Genomic DNA, 12909 nt, shown 5'->3' on the forward strand with positions numbered 1-12909 from the left:
TCCAAAGAAAAACTCCGCAGGTTTTATCTGTTCGATCTCAAGGCAGTTTATTCCTAGTTATCTGACAGATTATGTTCTTGGACTGCAGCTATTTGATCAGCGGCCTGGGTAGAGGCACACACACACACTGACATCCTCTCTATCTGCTGTCTTCTTCTTCTCTCCCCCCACCCGGGGCTGCTGCTATCTTTTCTATGATATATTACGTATTAGATGTTTATAGTTTTCACCCAATACCTACTACCTATATTACAAAGTGCTTTTCTACTCTAAACCAATCTGTGAGTGCCAACATCACCAAGAACATGGAGGTAAGGAAAAAGAAGGAGGAAGAACAGGACCAGCCCACTTTCCTCCATCTTAGAACTTCTGACCCCCATGTACAAAGTAAAAACCCCCCTGTACAAGTGTTAAAACCCCCTGTACAATACTAAAAAAATTTCCCCTCTACTTTGTAATTACTTTTACTATACTATCTAACCTTTTGTGACTGCTTGTTCCACCTCCAAAGTTGGTAATTCATTCCATGGCTCAAACTCAAAATCACAGCTGTTTTTCAGTTGTCTGCCAGGGTCTAGAATGCTTCCGACCAAGTCCTGGAACCTCTAAAAATGTCTGAGAGACATTTTGAGTTCCCACATCTCCCCTCTCTGTTTGAACCAGGAACACCTGCTTTGCCATGTTGTTCAAGGCTCTTCGAATGCACATGAAAATGCATGGCAGAACAAGTAGAACTACAAACCCTATAAGAATATAAAACACTATTTTAAAAAGGTTTTTTTTTTTTTTTTCCACAATGGTTAAAGATTAAAAAAGCCAATGAAATAATCTCACCAGAATCCTGTAAGTTTCTTTTTTCTCAATTTGCTGATGCTACCTTGCATCTGTTTTATATTTTAATGAATAGATTTTGAATGATCAAACAAGTTCATGCAGCACATCCCCTCAAATTTTTCACATCCGTGCCCATGTGACAGCAGCAAATAACCAACTGCTGCCTTGTTCTGAAGCACCGCTTGTCTTGCACTGCTGACATCTGTTAACATGTCACTCAGTGCAGACGAAATGTCACGACAGTGTTTACTCAACCAGCATGCTATGTGGTCCAATTGTGTCAAGGCCACCCCTAACGCTGTTTGGGGTGAGAAAATTGCTACTGCAATTCTCCGAGCCTTGTCCCAAGTACAAACATCATTATCACAATTTGGCTATATTGTTCAAAGGATCTTTTTTCTTTCCTGTGTGTCTGCTCCTTTAAAGTTCTCAAATCAGGCGTTATCAATGCAAGTTCCTCAATGCTGCATGGACTGCCCTTGACTTTTGCAGGGATAGCAGGCCAAATTCTGTCCCCGCAAATCAAAAAACACTCCCTTTGGTAAATTGGCTGGGTGTTGAAGGGATAGTTTGCTCGTCACTTTGGTGTAACTGCACCAGGATGACGCATTTCTGTAAAAGAACTGATTTGGAATGATATCTACTATATGATTATCCATCTTCGCCACTCTCAATGGATTGAATTTGATACCAAATTCCATTTTTGTCGACCCAAAAAATGTCCAACTCTGGAGGTTCAAAGTGAGCCACAGGAAGGAACTGTGTCCAAACATGCCATCCTTCCACAGGATCCGAAAAGGACTTCAGAACCTTTTGGAGGGATGTCCCCTGGAATTGGTCATTCCTGCACTGGCACACCTACCAAGCATGTTGAAAATTGTTTCTCCAGTTCTGAATGGGTCAGGCAAATGCTGTCCAGACCCGCTGCCTTTGCCAAAGTCTCCCACACCTTTTCCCTTGGTTGTCTCATGGGCAAGCCTGTCCCATTGCCCAAGGCAACAAGCAAGGGAATGAAGCACATGAACACTATCTGTCTGAACCCCATGTCCGTGTCCCCAACCTCTGTGAGAAACCCCGCAATGCAGCAACACCCAAACAACATTTGATTCCCCAGAAAACCCCAAGTCTCTGAGTTGCCAATCGCTGTCCGACGAGACGTCTGCAGCGTTGCTGTCCCTCTTTGTCTGCGTGCTTGCTTCTCTGCTTCTCTGGTCCACGTTCACTAGCATCTGCACCCAATAAGGTTTCACGTGCCTTGCCGACACCCACTTCGGTCCTCATTCTATAGAAACACAAACAAAACACTTGGCCCAAATTACTAATGTAAATGGATTTTCAATTTGTCCTGACTCTGGGTTTTTGATCAAAACTAAATAATTTTCCCTTAGCTCTGCTCGTGCACTGTTTGTAAAATGTCTGACAATTCACATACAAAACTTTGTTCAACTGCATGTGAGATGTTGCTCCTGTCTCCTCCTTGTCTGTTTATCCAAATGGATTTCAAGGTATGATGTATTCTGTGGTTTCTCCTGTAAGTCATGATCCAAAAATTGCTCCTGGAAATGTGTGAACTGAAACATAAATGTGAAAACATATCAATTGAAACACAAATGTTTTCAAGCCTCTCAAAAGATGCATATTTTGTGACATCAGTTTGCCTCAGCTGAAGACTTTTTCAAACCTCTCAAATTGGTCACTCCTGTAGATACAGGACGCTGTACAAACTGACACTCTGACAAGCACTGATGAATTCCTTTGCCTGACCTTCAGAAAAGCGAAAGGATTCCATCAATGTTTGTATGTTTTTGTGAAAAAATGCATGGCTCAATTTTTCTTGCTCAGAAATGTCTGGCAGTGTTTGTGAGATGGACACTGTAAATCTATCTACATGAACATTCACTTTTACTAAAAACCTCAGAAGTGAAAAATGCATTCTGATGTGCATAACAAAATATTTATGTTCTCTGTCTTTTAGGATTATTTTAATGCATAATAGATATGAATATAAAACTTCATTGTCCGTATGTTTTAAAAGTGATTCCTCTAATTGTTTGGCCACATTTGCAATATACACCGAATCTGTGATCAGATTGATGGCTTCTGAAATAACTGAAAAACTCTGACTATTGCTACTGATTTTACAATTTGTGGTGAACCTTGTACCATTTTTTACATCTGATTCCCATTTCTCTATTTTTGGAATTTTCCATGTGATTTGTGAGCTTTCCTTGAACTATCGGTAAACACTGCCATCTTTTCTATTGATTCCTAACTTATTTTTGATTTTTCTCTAAAACTTATTTTTGCATTTAACGTTTTGTGAGCTAAAAAATGAACTGTGCAAACTTCTGGGTACTCTAACAATGTGATTGAAAAATCTTGTGATTTTGGATTGTCCACTCAAAATATTTTTTTTTCTTTCTTTAAATGTAAATGAATGATTAAGAAATCTTTGCCTGACGTTGTCAGCAATCTGGTGTTTGCCTTAACAATGATCTGAGCCATTATCTCTAAATCTGTAAGAACACTTTTTGAGGGCCTGTAAGTTGAAAACAAATACCTACTTTAAACTTCTATGAGAACATTACCATGATCCTTGCTCAAAGTTATTAACTTGACTGATTTTTTCAATTTGATCCGTCCAGTGTCTGGCACTCTCCTCATATTTTCCTCGACAATCAACGAAATCAAGTCTACAAAAGAATTATCTCAAAAGATTAAAATATACAAAATCTTCATTGCTTATTCCAGCCTTATTTCAGGCACTTCTTCACTTCTTTTCTTTTTTCTCTTTACACCTTTTTTCTTTTTTCTCTCTTATTTTCTTTTGAAACAAGAAGGTTAAAATATAAAACATAATATAGAACAAGACAAAATACCTTAATAATAAAATGCAGAAAACTTATCAAAATCAGTAACAATTCAAAAGAGTTCAACAGAAAGATTCTAAATAACATATATGAAATTGAACAAAGCATGATTATCAGAAACATTGTGCCAGCGGTTCAGAGTCTGCAAACAGCTGAAACATTTTTTTCCAGTGAAAATTGGCATCCCTTCCCGGGCAGGGCTGACAAGTCTCACCCCAAAGCTGTGTCAGCTTTCAAATTTGTAGGATCAAATTGATGGATCAAAATTATCTATATAACATTCATTTTTGTGCAAAAACCTCTGAATTTTGCTGGAAAACTCATCCATCCAAGTTAAAATCAGGGCCTGGCCAAAACCCAAACTTTAAATTGGAGTGATGCTCTTTAACATACTATCTTAAACAAAGCTTATAGCAACAATACATATATGATACTTAAAACATAACAACTCATTATAACATTTTCATATAAAATAAACACTCGAAGTTCAAACTGATAAATTGATTAAATGACACAAGGATTCATTCTTCTTGAAACTTCTTTGAAGGAAAAGGATGTTTTTCAATTGGAAGAAATGATAAGATTAACATTTACAAAAGGCTGTCAGAATGCTTCAGGTACCTGTCTCTGAGACCTTCTGAAAAACATTCAAGAACAATAAGAAATAGAAATGCAATGATCCCACTCACAAGAGATATAAAAACAAACCAGAGAGTTCACCTAGAAAAATGCACGACATAGTTAAAATCCAAAATGAGACTTCAGAATGACATCTAACCTGGATGAGATTACATAAACAACAATAAAACATAGGAAAATTCGCTATGAAAAAATAAAGCGCAGAGCTTCACCTGATAACATGATAAAATTTCTTAACAATAACATTTATAAAACACTTAAATAGGTAAACGTAAAAGAAAGAATTTGGAAACAACCATCCTTTGTATCATTACACAAAGAAATAACAAAATACACAAGTGATCATTAAACATTTCCCCCCCGCGGTCGCTGCGCACTCTGTGGACACTTGGCTGGCTGGCGGCCGCCGCCACCGCTGACGCTGTCTGTGCCCGTGCCGCGCTCGAGATGCGAGAGACCCTGCGCCACGGTTCCGTGCACTCTGCTCTCCAATTTGCACTTCCGATAACATTTGTGCAATTCTTCTGACAATTGATTTACATTTGCAAACCCCGTAATAATTCCTGATAAACTTTCAGTCTAACATTTCTTCTAACAACTGATCCATGTGTAATGATTCTTGTTGCAATAACTATTCTGTTCTGGCCGTGTCTGAAGCTGGCAGGGGTGGCTGTGGGTTTATGCTCGCTGTTGCCATGGGAACTGCAACGGACCCGTGCCCTGAGTCATCCTGGCCACGGCCCATCCCTGCCTGCGTTACCCTGGGGGTGTGGACGCTCCTTCTCTGGTCCTGGCTGTGCTTTCGCCTTACTCTGGCTCGCACCGCCTTTGATTCAGAGCCACTGCCGTCCCCCCCAGACTGACGTAACCACCTTCCTGTTCCCATTCTGGCCCCAATGTCTCCCATCTCGCTTTATCCCTCTCCTGGCTCTGTTCCAGCACTCACAGCCCGCGAACGCCGGCCCCGCCCCGCCTGCGTCCCGTCCCACACGTTCCAGATGCGAAAAATCCCCTCCACCCGTGGCTGTCGGGGTTTCCTCGACCTTCACGCGCGTGCCCATCGCCTGAGCTGCAGCGAGGGACGCCTCTCACTGTCCCTCTGCTATTTCCTCAGCGGGTCTGGCTGCCGCGGTCAGGGAGCTGCCCCCCCGCCTCTTGGGTGGCTGCTCTTGCGGCTTCACGGATTCTCGACACCGAACGCGTCACGGGACGCTCGGGACGCCTGGCCGCTGCACCCGCGCCCCCGCTGCCCCGTGTCTGCGCTGTTCCCGCTGTCCCCCCTCTCGCCTGCACCACAGGCTGTTTTGAATTCCCCGCCCGCGCAGCTACAAAAGATTTCTCCTCTCCTCCCCTCTTCCCTCTCTTCTCTGCACTTCCTCTGCACCCTCCCGCACCGGAGACGCCGCCGCCACTGCCCCTCTCGCCGCGGGTTTGGACTCTAGCAGTGCTTGGTCCCTTCCCCCGCTGGGGGCTGCGGCTGTGCTTGGCTTATCTCTCTGTCTGGGGGATTTGTGCATTGGAGGAGCTCAGGGATTGAGGTTCTAAGGAAACTGAGGAACAGTGGGAACCTGGAGACACAGGGCATGATGACAGACCATCCCCCTGATTCTCCATGGGAGGCAATCCGGCTTCCCCTGGATCTGTGGTGAGGAAAACTGCCCCAAGCTGTTGGCTGGGCAATCTTCCCCCTTTGTGCTCCCATAGGAGCCCCAGTTGTCCGGCCAGACGTGTCGTGCTGTAGAGCTGGCTATAATATTGTCCTTATTAAAAGCAAAAGTTTTGCGGCAGTCTTATCTTTTTGTTCTTTTATGGCTCAGTAATAAAGTTGCTTATTGATCCCTTGCCAAAAATTCAATCCCAAGAGAAAATATTCATCTGTGTGCAAGTGACTACACCGCAGCTATAATAACAAAGCTTTCATTTCATTTTGGGCTGTCTCTATCTGATGGGTAGAAGTCTCGCCCTATAGGGCTAAAAAATAAAAATCTTTGGTGTGTCCTTGGGAGAATGCCTTCCCTCCCCATGTTCTTAATTTCGACCATTCTCACCAAAAGCTGAGTCAGCATGAAGTCAGTCCAGAGATGGCACTGTTCATCGTCCAGCAGGCCACAGGCGAGGAATGCCAGGCGCGCTTCTGGTTTCTCTCCTCCTGGCTGTCCTCCAGATGAAATGCCTTGGTGAAGGTCAGGTTCTTATCTTGAGCTTTCCACTCCCTCTCTTCTTGAAATTGCAGAGAGTGTGTGTACTGCTCTTCTTTTTTTTTTTTTTTTTTTTTCCTTCTTTCTTTTTCTCCCGATGAAGGTTGGAGGTTGTTTGATGTTTCTTTTTCTTCTTTTTGTTGATGCTCGACCAGGGACGCCAATTGTGAGAACTCCAGCCTTGCTCTGGGGTCTCATATGGTGGTGAAATTCCTCCTCCAACCCGTGCTTCCAAGGAAAAACTCCACAGGCTTTAGCTGTTCGGTCTCAAGGCAGTTTATTGCTAGTTATCTAACAGATTATGTTCTTGGACTGCGGCTGTTTGATCAGCGGCCTGGGTAGAGGCACACACACACACTGACATCCTCTCTATCTGCTGTCTTCTTAGTCTCTCTCCGCCCAGGGCTGCTGCTATCTTTTATAAGATATATTACATATTACATGTTTACAATTATTCCCCAATACCTACTAACTACGTTGCCAAGTGTTTTTTTACTCTAAACCAATCTGTGAGTGCCAACATCACCAAGAACATGGAGGTAAGGAAGAAGAAAGAAGAAGGACGTGTTCAGCCCACTTTCCTCCATCTTAGAACTTCTGACCCCCATGTACAAAGTAAAAACCCCCCTGTACAAGTGTTAAAACCCCCTGTACAATACTAAAAAAATTTCCCCTCTACTTTGTAACTACTTTTACTATACTATCTAACCTTTTGTGACTGCTTGTTCCACCTCCAAAGTTGGTAACTCATTCCATGGCTCAAACTCAAAATCACAGCTATTTTTCAGTTGTCTGCCAGGGTCTAGAATGACTCTGACCAAGGCCTGGAACCTCTAAAAATGTCTGAGAGACATTTTGAGTTCCCACAGGCAGAGGGGGAGAGCAAGGAACCAGTGCATCCTGACAGGGCCTGACTCTGTCCCCTGGGGCTGGGGGAGCTGTCACGGGGCAGGGAGGGCCAGGGCTGGCAGGGGCTGCTCAGGGATGGGTTTGGCCCCTGTCCCTCCAAGCAGCGACGGCCCAAGCAGCTGCGCTGGCCCCGGGCTCTCCTGCCGGCCTGCTGGGCTTTGTTGGGGGGCACAGCCTGTGCCAAGGGGCGGCAAGGTGCCTGCAGGCCCCAGCTCTGGGCAAACAGAGAACGTCCTGGCCGTATGCACCGTGCTGCCAGCTCAGCAGTGCAGCACAGCGCGGGCTCACGCTCCCCATTGCTCCCACAGACATCATCACTGGAACAGGAATATATGCCCCAGATCCAGTGCGCCTCCCAAGAATTGTCTGCCCCCAGGATGTGTGCAGGTCCTGCATGATAGGCACGGTGGTGATACTGATCACTGTGCCACTTGTGCTGATCGGCTGCTATCTTGGCATCCAGAAGGTGTACGAGATCAGATGGTCAGTTGTTGGGTTTTCTCTCCACTTTTTCTGTAGTTCTCGCATAGGATGGGTAGCCTGACCCATAGTCATGCTGTAGTGGGGCTGTGGGCATTCTCGCATTTAAGGGATGAATATTGTGTGTATATTAAGAGAAGCTTTATTGATGTAGAGTTATGTTATTGTGATTTGTTGTTGAGATGTTCTCTGTTCTCCCAACACTCCCCTTCCCCCGCACTCCCTATTGTTCCCACCAGGCAGCCTCGGCTGTCTAGGACAGGTAGAAAGAAGGCGTGTGTGGTATTCACATATCCTTTGAACAGTGAGAGACAAAGGCTTTCCCAGGAAAATCCTGCGAAGGCTGTGAGAAAGCTCAGAGAAAGAAGAAAAACAATTATCTCTATTTGCTGCATCTAATGTTTGACCCATGTGGAATGTGTTACATTGTGACATCCCAGAGATGTCTGTGTGACATCACGGACAGCTGTGTGACATCACAGAGATGTCTGTGTGATGTCTCAGAGAGCTGTGATGTCACACAGCTGTCTGTGATGTCAAACATCTCTCTCTGATGTCCCACAGCTTTCTGTGTTGTCACAATGACATCACTGTGATGTCACACACCTGTCTGTGATGTAACACAGCCCTCTCTCTGATGTCACACAACTTCTTTGTGATGTCACAATGACATAACTGTGATGTCACACACCTGTCTGTCATGTAACAAGGACCTCTCTGTGATGTCATTCAGCGCTCTTTGATGTCACACTGACATCTGTCTGATGACACAGAGATTTTTCTGATGTCACAATGTCATTACTGTGATGTCACACAGCTGCATGTGATGTCACACTGACATTTCTGTGACACCACGAAGCTCTCTATGTTATCACACAGACATCTCTTTGTAGTCACAGTGACATCGCAGTGATGTCACACTCACATCTCTTTACTGTCACACTGACATCTCTGTGATGTCACAATGACATCACTGTGATGTCACACAGCTGTCTGTGATGTCACAGGGACATCTCTGGGATGTCACAATGAGAAAGCTGTGATGTCACGTAGCACTTTGTGATGTCACACAGAAATCTCTGTGATGTCAAACAGACAACTCTGTGATGTCACAGAGCTTTCAGTGAAGTCACAATGACATAACTGTGATGTCACACACCTGTCTGTGATGTCACCATGACCTCTCTGTGATGTCACTCAGCGCTCTATGATGTCACAATGACATCTGTCTGATGTCACACATATTTTTCTGATGTCACAATGTCATCACTGAGATGTCACACAGCTGCATTTGATGTCACAGAGACCTCTCTGTGATGTCACACATATTTTTGTGATGTCACTGTGACATCACTGTGATGTCACACAGCTGTCTGTGGTGTCACACAGACATTTCTGTGGCATCACACAGCTCTCGGTGTTGTCACACGGGCATCTCTGTAATGTCACAATGACATCACTGTGATGTCACACAGCTGTCTGTGATGTCACACTGACATCTCTGTGATGTCACACAGCTGTCTTTGATGTAACACTGACATCTCTCTGATGTCACAGTGAGAACACTGTGATGTCACGTAGCATTCTGTGATGTAAAACAGACATCTCTGGTATGTCACTCTGAATTCTGTGTGATGTCACACAGCTGTCTGTGATGTCACACAGACATCTCAGTGATGTCACACAGACATCTCTGGGATGTCACTTCGACCCCATGAGGTCACAAAGCTTTTTGTTGTGTCACACAGACATCTTTGTGATGTCACTCAGCTCTCAGTGATGTAACAATGACATCTCTGTAATGTCACACTCACATCCATGTGATGTCACAGAGCTGCCTGTGATGTAACACTGAGATAGCTGTGATGTCACAATGACATCACTGTGATGTACCACAGCTGTCTGTGATATCACACAGACATCTCTGGGATATCACACTGACATCTCTGTGTTATGAAGATAGTTTACCAAAGAGGAATTTTTTAATTGGACTCTGATGATGGCGTTTTGATTTCATTTGACCAACTGGAGCCACTCTGTGTTGGACTATCTCTAAGGGTCATGGGCTTTTCTTCAGTATAGCAGTAGTATAGTTTTTAGTATAGAGTAATATAGGACAGCTTAATAGAGCTTTTGTTCAGCCTTCTGCAAACACAGAGTCAATGCACGTCATTCCCTGCGGTGGGGGTCCACCACCATAGGTGTCGACATATACCCCTTGCATGGGAGAGTTAGGAATGGAAAAGCTTGTTGCTGGGATGGCGTGGGTGAACAAAACCTGACCTTCAAATGCAGCTGCAAGAAATAAATTCCACCAATAAAGGGCAAAGAAGGGTTGACTGACAGACTTTGGGAGGGGCCAGGGGTGGCTGATGCACTCTCCAGGAATGTAAAAGGTGAAGCATCAATCTTGAAGATGAGGCAGCCACCTGGCAGGCAGCCTGGGGCAGGGGGCCTTCCCAGGCCTGTTCGTCCGTAGTAGTCCTTCTCTTATGCTTTTTTAAATGTTTAATAAATGTTTTAAAATTTTTAAAGTGAGCAGTTGTTTCTCACAAAACCCATTCCTAAGGTGGGATGGTCATGTTACTCCTGACAGGAATGGGCTCCCTGCAGTTCCAGCTGTTCTTCAACCTGTGCTTTTCCGTACCCTGCTTTGATTTCAGGTGGCAGCTGCCTTGGGCAGGTTACTCCAGACACACGAGAGTGCCAGGGTAACCCCAATCCCTAAAGTTCTCACAGAGCTGGGCTTGACTCCAAATTAGGTAAGCATGAAACGGATTGTAAAGACTGTAGCACATCTGCAGTTTCAAGGGATAGTAAAGCCAGTGCTGCACTCTGAGAAGAAAGTCCACCCTCTGAGTTGTTGATGTCATTTAACTAATTTGCAGCTCAACTGTGATGATGATGATATCATTGTGATGATGATAGTATCATAGAACATTTCCTTTTTTTTTTCCCTCCCCCAAATAAAATGGTGCCATTCAGCTTCTGGAGAAAAGAACTCTCAAAGGTGCAGTTTGGCAGTCATGGAGGCAGAGGTGGGGGAGAGACAGATATGCCCTGGAGGGATGCTCTGGTGGGCTCCAGCATTTAAACAAGCTACTTTGATACACAGACTGAGCCATTTTCAATACTAAATTGTTACAGTGAGCTCATGGGCATTCTATTTCCCCTTTCCGGGGACCCTGTGACTCTGATCAAGATAACCCTGGACCCCTCCTTCCTGCCCCAAGGGGGTTGGTGGAGAGCCAGGGAACCCCACCCTGTCCAAAGTCTGTATAGACCCCTGACATTTCCTGTTTGTTCTCTTTTGCCCCGCTCTCCTCTTGGACACCACAGAATAAAGAGAGCTAAACCAATGTATTTTGGGGTAAGAGCCTCTTTTGGAAATCTTTGCCATCTCCTCATATTCCTCCCCTCACGGCTTCCGACGTCTGGGCTAGCCTGATATTCAGGGGGCTGTGCGAGGGGGGGAACGTCACTAAATGGCTGCATTAAATGCTTTTCCAAGCCTTATGCTGGGCAGAAAGCTTTTAAAGCCCATGGGAGTTTAGCCTCCATGAGAAAGGCAGCATCAGTTCCTGTGCCAGGTGAGACATAGTGTTCAAAAGCTCAGCTTGTGTTTACAGAAGCCACCAACCTAATGTAAGCAAGGCCAGAAAGCTTCTCCAGTCCTGCTGAGCGGGTGTGGCAGAGCTGTTGTGTTTTACAGCAGCTCCATGGCAGCGCAGCAGCTGCAGCAGAGGGCTCAGGACAGCCCTGGGGGGAGCAGGGCGGATGGAAGCTGAGCAAAGCCCCTGCTCTATGACTGCGGCACCTGGTGCAGAAGCCAACAAAGATGGTGACTTGAAGAGATTCCTGCTGTGCTCAAATTTTGCCTCTGAAGACTGAGAGGTGATCTTGTCAGGAATCCCAGAAAACATCAGGGAAAAGGTTTTATGTTAGTTTTTGTGATTAGGCACAAGTGTCCGGTGGAAAAAGAGCCTCTGAAGCAGGCTGTGAATCTTGGGGTGTCTTAGTTCTTAGTAGAGTATAGATTATCAATTAAATGCAATTTTATTTTTTATTCTAGAAGTGTAAAAATATTCTAAGTTTTTCTGAATTCTGAAACTACTTTGAAAAATATAGAACTGTTGTGGGAAAAGGAACAAAATATTTGAAGAATTTTCTATGAAAAATATTCCTAAATCTCGGAAAATAAAAAAAAACGTAGCTGCCTGATCTTAGGAGCCCAATGCCCAGCTACTGGCTGTGCCCAGACAAGCAGCTCTGCCAATGCTGGTGGTAGCACCCAGGGACCAGAGCTGAAGCCCAAAGATGTTGCTCAAACCCTTCCCTGGCAGGAGGGGCCTCCCTTCAGTCCTGGCCAGACACCAGGGTCAGCAGCCAAGGGGACAGAGGGTCCTGTTCTGGGTGGTGGCAGCATTTCCCCAGCAACAAGCTGGTAATGCAGCTCTGGAAGGAATGTTAGGAACTGGCTCAGGGATGGCTGATGACAGGCATAGGTCTACCCTGATGGAAGTCATTGTCCGGTCTCGTGAAGCTGCAGAGGCGCTGCTGTGGAGAGAGCAGTGGCTGAGGCCCCAGCTGCCAGTGGCACACAGGGACCCTCCTGCACAGCAGGGCCCAGAGCTGGCAAGGCTCCCCAGCACGGCTGGAGCGGCTGGCACACCTTGGCCCAGCTGCACAGCTGCCCCTCGAGGCCCCGGCGAGCAGGGGACGGCTCTGGGCAGCTCCCTGGCCAGGAGCGGCCCCAGAGCGCCTCTGCCTTTCAGGGGCAATCTCGTCCCCGCTCTTTCTCCTGCCCACCTTGCTGTGCCTCTGCCCTGTGCCCCTGGGGCTGCTCCTGGCCAGGCAGCCTCAGGGGGAGCCAGCACTGGCTGCAGCCCCAGCGGCCCCCCCAGGACAAGGCCCAGCAATGGAGAGGAGATCACATTCAAGGATTTCTGGGCCCCTCAAGCACTGTCAGCCACAGCCCA

The sequence above is a fragment of the Lonchura striata genome, chromosome 12, assembly GCF_046129695.1.
Source record: "Lonchura striata isolate bLonStr1 chromosome 12, bLonStr1.mat, whole genome shotgun sequence".
NCBI classification, from domain to species: Eukaryota; Metazoa; Chordata; class Aves; order Passeriformes; family Estrildidae; genus Lonchura; species Lonchura striata.